The sequence below is a fragment of the Hipposideros armiger genome, unplaced genomic scaffold (assembly GCF_001890085.2).
Source record: "Hipposideros armiger isolate ML-2016 unplaced genomic scaffold, ASM189008v1 scaffold_85, whole genome shotgun sequence".
NCBI lineage: Eukaryota > Metazoa > Chordata > Mammalia > Chiroptera > Hipposideridae > Hipposideros > Hipposideros armiger.
Window position 1 is genome coordinate 2,655,306 of NW_017731435.1, and position 7,500 is coordinate 2,662,805.

Genomic DNA, 7,500 nt, shown 5'->3' on the forward strand with positions numbered 1-7,500 from the left:
CCTTATTATTGAATTTTGATAGTTCTTTATATTTTCCAAATATATCTGGATAAAGTTCTTTGTCAGATATATGCTTTGCAAATAATTTCTCCCAGTCCTATGGCTTGTTTTTTTACTTGCTTAGTGTCTTCAGCAAAGCAAAAGCTTTTAAGTTTGGTCAATTGTATTTTCTCAGTTTCTTTTTATAGGTCATACTTTTTTTGGTAGTCTCTAAGAAGTCTTTGTATAACTCAAGGTCCCTGAAATTTACTCCTGTGTTTTATTTCATATGTTTATGGTTTTAGTTTTTACATTTAGGTGTTTTCTCCATTTTGCGTGGATTTTTGTACATGACGCATATGGATATTTTTCCTGCATTGAATTGTTTTTGCATATTTGTAAAAATTGTCCCCAGATGTGTGGCTCTATTTATGGACACTGTGGCCTCAGCCTACCTGTGAATCTTTATGTCAGCATCGCACTATCCTGACCACTACAGCTTTAAAGTAACCTTTGAAACCAGTCAGTCCTCTAACTGTTATTTTTCAAATTTGTTATTGCTTCTAGGTCTTTCATATTTCCATATAAATTTTGGCATTAATTTGTTCATCTCCCCCCCCTCCCCCGCACACACACACACCCACCACAAACCTAGGGGAATTTTGGTTCAGTTTGTGTTGATGTTGTAGTTCATTTTGTAACCAATCAACATACTAACAAAATCGAGTCTTCTGACCCATTAACACACTATATCTCTACATTTATGTGGGTCTTCCTTAATTTTTCTCAGCAGTATTTTGCAGTTTTCAGTGTACAAGTCTTGCACATCTCTTGCCAGATTTATCCCTAAATATTTCATAGATTTGGTACTATTGTAAAGTATGCTGTTGTTTTTATTCCAAATTCTGATTGTTACTAGTATATGGAAATACAACTGATTATGCATCCTGAAACCTTGATACACTCCCTTATTGATTTTAGGAGTTTTGGGGAAAATGGACCAGATTTTCTAAGTAGGAGCTCATATAACCTGCAAATAGACAGTTTTGCTTCTTTCTTTTCAATCTGGAAGGCTTTTAATTATTTATTTTTTCCTTGCCTACCATCCCTGGTGAACCTGTAGCACAATGTTGAATGGAAGTGGTGAGAGTGGACATCCTTGTCTCATTACTGATCACAAGGGGAAAGAATTCAGTCTCTCACTCTTAAGTATGATGTTGGTTTTAGGTTTTTCATAGATGCTGTTTTTTAGGTTCAGGATGTTCTCTTGTATTCCTACTATGAGGAGAGCTTTTATCAGTAATGGGTGTTGGATCTTGTCAAGTGATTTTTCTGTTTCTCGAGATGACCTCATGGTTTTTCCTTTTCAGTTTGCTGGTATGGCGAAACACATTGTTGCACCAACCTTGCACTCATGGGCTAAACCCCATTTTGTCGTGTTGTATTGTCCTTCTTATATGAGTGCTTTACATTTATTATTTCACTTAATTTCATAACAAGCCTATGGGGAACAAATGCTATTATTATTCCTATTTTTCATAAGAGGAAGTTGAGGCACAGATGGCTTAGTCCTTTGACCAAATCATGTAACCAGTAGGAACTTGGGTAGGTCTGAGGTGGCGGTCTGACCCAACACCTGTTACCTTCCGGGGTAGAAACCCAAACTAGAATATTCGCCTGCACATTTTCACCTGTGTGCATGGCCATGATTAAATACAGTAACAATATCCTGTGCTGGGAGGGGAAGAAATGCAATTATACTTATAACTTTCCAGAAGTATTAATAATATAAATTGGTACAAGCTTTCAGAGGAGAGTTTGGCAATATGTCTCAAAATGTAAAATGTGTGCTAAGGACATAATTCAGTGTGTGTGCAAAGATGTATATGCAGAGCTTCGCACTGCAGCTGAGGAAATATTTCACTTTTGGAGCATGAATAGGTGCAATACCATGATACTGTTAAAATGCTGATTTTTTTTCCTGGGTATTTTTCCACTTTAATAAATGTTATGAAAAAAGCAGGTTGTAAGTCAGTATATGTAGGTCGATCCCATTAAGTAAAACTAAGCTATAGATTTATACCCACAAATAGGGTCCAGAGAGAAGCCCTTAAGTGCCCTCAGTAAGTAAAAACAATACAGTTATTTTTGTGTGCTGTTGGGGGGTGGGTGGAAGTGGGGAAGGACCAAAGGCAAGTCAGCCTACAACAAGCAGAATGAAGGGTATTGTGATGTGGTCCTGTGCTGTATAGAGACCGCGCCTATCATGCAACCACCGTGCAGAGCATTGTTTCCAAGGAATGAGAGCTCATTGTCTCAAGTAGCACTGGGCTCTTCTCGGTATAAGGGCAAGTGGGAGATGCAATGCAGAATCTCTAAGATGCTGTCAAAGCTTCAGGGGAATGGCAGAATGGCTTGCGTAGAGGAAAACGTGTCCAGGAAAACAAGCACACGTGTTTATTTATCAACATCATTTAGTCTTGTTTTGTTGTTGTTGGACCACCCCTGGGTTGTGGCACATAGGCTCTTAGGATGCCAAGAAGGTTCCGGAATAAGGACATCTCCTCACATGACAGTTACATGACCAAGGCCCCCTGGCTTCTGTTTGGTCACTCTCAACAATCATCTGATGTTTCTTGAGAGGGACCCCGTTGTTCCGTGGTGATAACTGGTACCAAGAAATAGTTTTCTCTTGTGCTGGGCCAACATCTGCATCCTCGCATCTCTTACCCATCAACTCTGAGAAGGACTCATCTCGAACCATCCAGAGAGGGCAGTTCCAGTTCCTCTGTTATTTTGGCGGGACCCACTCTGTTTTCCCATGTTCCTTTTGTGCTGCAGTTCTGATCCCCATTGCGTGTGGATGCTTAAAACAGAGCACAGAAGCCCAGATGTCATTTGATCAGTGCTACCTCCTGGGACATGGGAACTGTGAGTCTCATGATTGATGCTGCCTCTGCTTCACACCATTAATTCATGTTGAACTTCAGGGCAACGGAACACAGGTCTTTACTTGAGAACTCATCAAGACCTCCTCTTCCTCCTAGATGTTAAACACGGAACTTTGCTTTCACTGCTGGAGATCTGGGCAGGGTTCCGTTTCTGTTTCTGGTTTTTTCCTCCAGGATTTATGTGTGTTGAGATGATCTGGATCTGGGCTCCGATGTGGATTGCTTTCCTGAGCTCCTCCAAGTTGGGTAGCTTCCCACCTTGCCAGGCAGTCCACGCCTGCAGGCAGAGCCCTGATAAATTGCAGACAGAAACTGAGAGTGTGTGCTGGGAGGCACACTTGAGATCCTCTCCAAATTAACCCTCAACCCTTGTTCTATACTCACGGGGTAATTATTCTGTCACCTGTGTGTTCAGATAATCTTTCCGCAGCCAGCCCCTTCCCTTTCCATCCGTACCACAGAACTGGCCTGGTGGGACTGATCAAATATTTGCCCCAGAGCAAGACTACTTCTGTCTGAAAAGCTCCCTGATTAACTGATCTACAGACACGTTTAAGCAAAGAAACACGGCTAGCTTTAAATGCTTATTCTTTTTTCACTGCCCAGAAAATCTGCTTATGCCTCTTGTCTTCACTTAGTTTTTGTTGAGCTCTCCGCCTCCACTGAACAGCCCCCCATTCCCCACCCCATTCCCGCCGCCCCCCAATCTAACATCTTCTTACATGAAGAGCAATTGCCAACACTTAGGGGAAGAAGAGTGGAAGCATCCAGTCTCTTCAGTTGGTATTTCTGAACATCGAGATTATTTGCACTAGGCAGGCAGGGCATCTGAATAATTGACTGCTTGTCACTATTTAGTTCAGGGGTCAGACACCTTTTCCTGGAAAGGTCCAGATAGTACATATTTTAAGCTTTGGGGGCCATACAATTTCTGTCATAGCTACCCAGCTCTGCCATTGTACCATGAAAGCAGCCTCGCACGACATGCAAACAAATGAACAAAGCTGTTTCAATAAAGCTTTATTTACAACAGCAGGCAGTGGGCCTGATCTGGTGCCCCGGCTATAGCTTGCCAATGCCATGGCTAGCTCATTTTAGAGGTGTAACTGAAATCTCATTTCCAAAGAAACAGACAAGCAGAGTGGCGCTGGGGACGAGGAGAAACCCCTTGGACAATAATCATTGGCACCTGGCTTTTCACCTGTTGAGCAAAGCTGTTCCAAAGCCGCCCTTGCAGCCCTGCAGCCATCCACGCCCGCGGAGAACTCCCTGTTTCCAGCTCACATCATCTGGGTGCTCCTCTGTCTCTGGGGACTTTTCCCCTTCCTGTTTGCACTGTGGAAGGGGCTTGTTTCTTTTCCCCGGGAGATCCCTGTTTCCACGTAGCCCTTTGCCTTCATTATGTTGATATTTCGTCTTACACGTATTTTGGTTTGAGGAACTAATATTTACAGCCAGTGACGGTGACTTAATTGGACAACAGCTGAGGCCTAAGCTCGGCTCGCGCTCACAGCCGGTTTCCTGTGAGAATCTCACGCTACCGTTCTCTTTGGAGCCATGAAATAACGTATTTGTGAAACGCTCCCACATGCTAAGAACAAAGGAAGTTTTGGACATGCTATAGATGTTTGATTTTAGGCTACTTTAATTTTATTGCCTCAGAGAGTCATTTGATTTGTGGAAAATAGGGTTAGCACATTTTAATACTGTGAAAAAAAAATCTTTCACGAGTAAGCGTCTTCTAAGTGACTAAATCTTCCAGGTAACTCAATTTTTATCAGTTTTTGGTACTTAAATTTCGCAACTGGAATCCAAATATACTCCTTTGCATGCATCCTCTAATAGTGAGACAAAGTAGATTTGCTGGGGAAAAAAATGCATCTGAAACTACTGAGTCAGTGGAATTTTCCAGCATCACTCCGGCGACAGCCAGGTCCCCTGTGCAGCCTGCAGGCCGGCTCCCCCACGCCCAGGCCTCGCCCGGCTTCCTCCCCTCGGTCCCGGCACCTGTATGACCAGCAACCATTATAATTTGAGCACGTGTCTTTGCCATTAGAGCAAAAGCAGGCTTGAGGGCAGGGTTTGTGTCTTATTCGTCTCTTTTTTTCTTTTCAACACAGAACCGAATACTTTGCACCTAGTAGGACCTCAGGAAACGGCTGAGCCCCTGACCGGGGCAGGAGGACAGCAGAGCACAGCCAGGCACGCGCTTCCGCTGACCTGCGGTTGTAGGAAGCTGCCATCAGCAAAGGCTGCTGGGGGAAGAACGGCGAGGGTTTTCTCTCTGTCTTTCTTTTTAAAACGTTCTCTGGTTGTAGAAGGTCAGGGGCTGAAAAAAAAAAGAGATCCGGTCCAGCACGCACCCTCGGTGCCGCCGGGCCTTTCAAGGGGTCGGGTTCTTTTGCCCCGCCCACATTTGTGCTTTTAGAATTTTTACTGCCCACTACAAATTCCTCCAAATAGACAAGTATCTTCATAGAAACCTCTGGTGGGTTACATACATCATCCATGTGATGGGTAGGCACCACTCAAAATCTGGGGTTGATTCTCTGCGCTTTTTGATGGGGAATTCCTACCATAAAAATCTGAGCCTGGACCTCCAGCACAGGTTTATTGATTTTATTTGTCAATTATATGCATGTGCTATTGCACTAATAGAGGACTTATGTTTTAAAACAATGTGAAATTTTAATTAAAATAAGGTACAATAAAGAGAACCACAACTTCTTTTCTTGTTGTGCGCCCCTTTGGAGAGCAGTGGCTGAGGGGCTCCCTGGCGCCCCAGAACGGCAGGTTCGATTCGGGCTCTGCGGGATGGACATCTTTGGAGCTGACCTCGTGCCCCCATGGACCACACCGGGCCTCCATGGCCTTGAAGCTCGCCATTCTGGCAGTAGCTCATGGCTCTCTAGTGACATTGTCCCAACATGAGCAGGTGTGCCCAGACTGAGCCAGTCTATCACAGAGGACTTTGCGGGCACTCTGGTTCCCATGCTGGGGGTGGCATCGACGGCTGCTGAACAGTGACCTGACCGCGTTGTCCATGCAAAGCGCTCCTATCAAACCTGCTTTCTCATGGCCAACATGTGACCTGGCTTGCCTGATGTAAATAGATCTACATATTCAGGGTCTCCCGAAGGTCACAGGCAAATTTTCATGGCAGATCATTTTAATCCCCATGTGGGAGCTGGCTTCTTTAAGGAATCCTACGCTTAATTCTATTGTGAAGAATCTCTTGTACACACATCACCATTGCCTTGTTTGGTCTGTTTTGTAATCTCTGGCTTTTGAAGGTAGGAATTGAATAGAGCAGGAGCACGTGCGCCTGATGACCGCCCTCCCCACTTCCCCACCCTTTTGGTAGAATTAATGGCAAAGAAGACAAGATCATGGATTTTTTTAGCTTTGGGAGAAAAACTTGCTGTCATCTGATGGGGTGGAACTCACTAGCATCACTTTATTTACCTTTCGTTAAATATGCACAAAATAACCTTCATGCCTGTAATTCGAAGGTCCGGCTACTTGTAGGAATATAGATTGAGACTGAAAGCTCCTGGCCTCTGGATCCAAGGAGCAGTGACGGGGTCTTCTCGGTCAGGGCTGGGGACACCCACCACATGGGCTTGAACTACGCTTGCCAGATAAAAGCCAACTGGAGTCAGGCCTTTCCCTAGCCTCCCACAGTCCCCATTTTTTACCCCCTGACCCCCACTCTGCTGTGCATCGTCTTAGGTATTCAAGTTCCGAGAGATGCTTTGATGAGGATGATGATGGTGGCAGTGATTCCGTGGGTGTATCTGCAGGCCCCTGGCCAGGAGACCACGGCTGTGTGAGCTCGTGTGCAGGCGTGCAGTTCCTCAAGGGTGCACGTGGGTGCAGAGCTGGCCCTTGGACCCGTGAGGGCAGAGGAGACATTTGCAGTATTTCCCTTCCTCCTGTAATTAATACCTCTTAGGTTGTTGAAAGAAATACAGTACAATCACCCTTTTGAACAGGGTTATGACAACATGATCTTTAGAAGTTAAAAAAAGCAGCTGGTTCCACTCGAATTCTAAATACATTAAAACAAACTTTGAAGTAAATAACCTGAGTTTCTGTTTTCATAAATTGCAGTGATAACATGTAAATTTCCCCATTCAGCTATCCTGACATAAGCCCTTTGTGCTTCCCTGTCCAAACTGTAAACCTATTAGAGATTCATTCACATAAACTGTAACTGTGCTTCTCTTTAAAAGTAGAGGCAATAAATCCAGCTGCATTTAGCTAATATAATCACACAGTCCTGAAAATGTGCAATGCCTAATATGGGCTACAAAAAAAAAATTTAACCCGCATTTTTTCCCCCCCCCCTTCTTTTATTTTCTCTTTTTCTTTTTCTCTTTTTTTTTTTTTTTTTAAAAAAGGCAACATTAACTGTTTCACAAAAAGTTATTTGTTTCCTCTGGAAGCCAGCGAGTGAGCTTTGGGGGATTAAGGATACATTTCACCTATAGGTTACATGAGCTTTTGTTATTTGTTTTCATACAAAATAAACCGCAAGGCTCTTGCTAATGTACAATTGTGCAGAGTT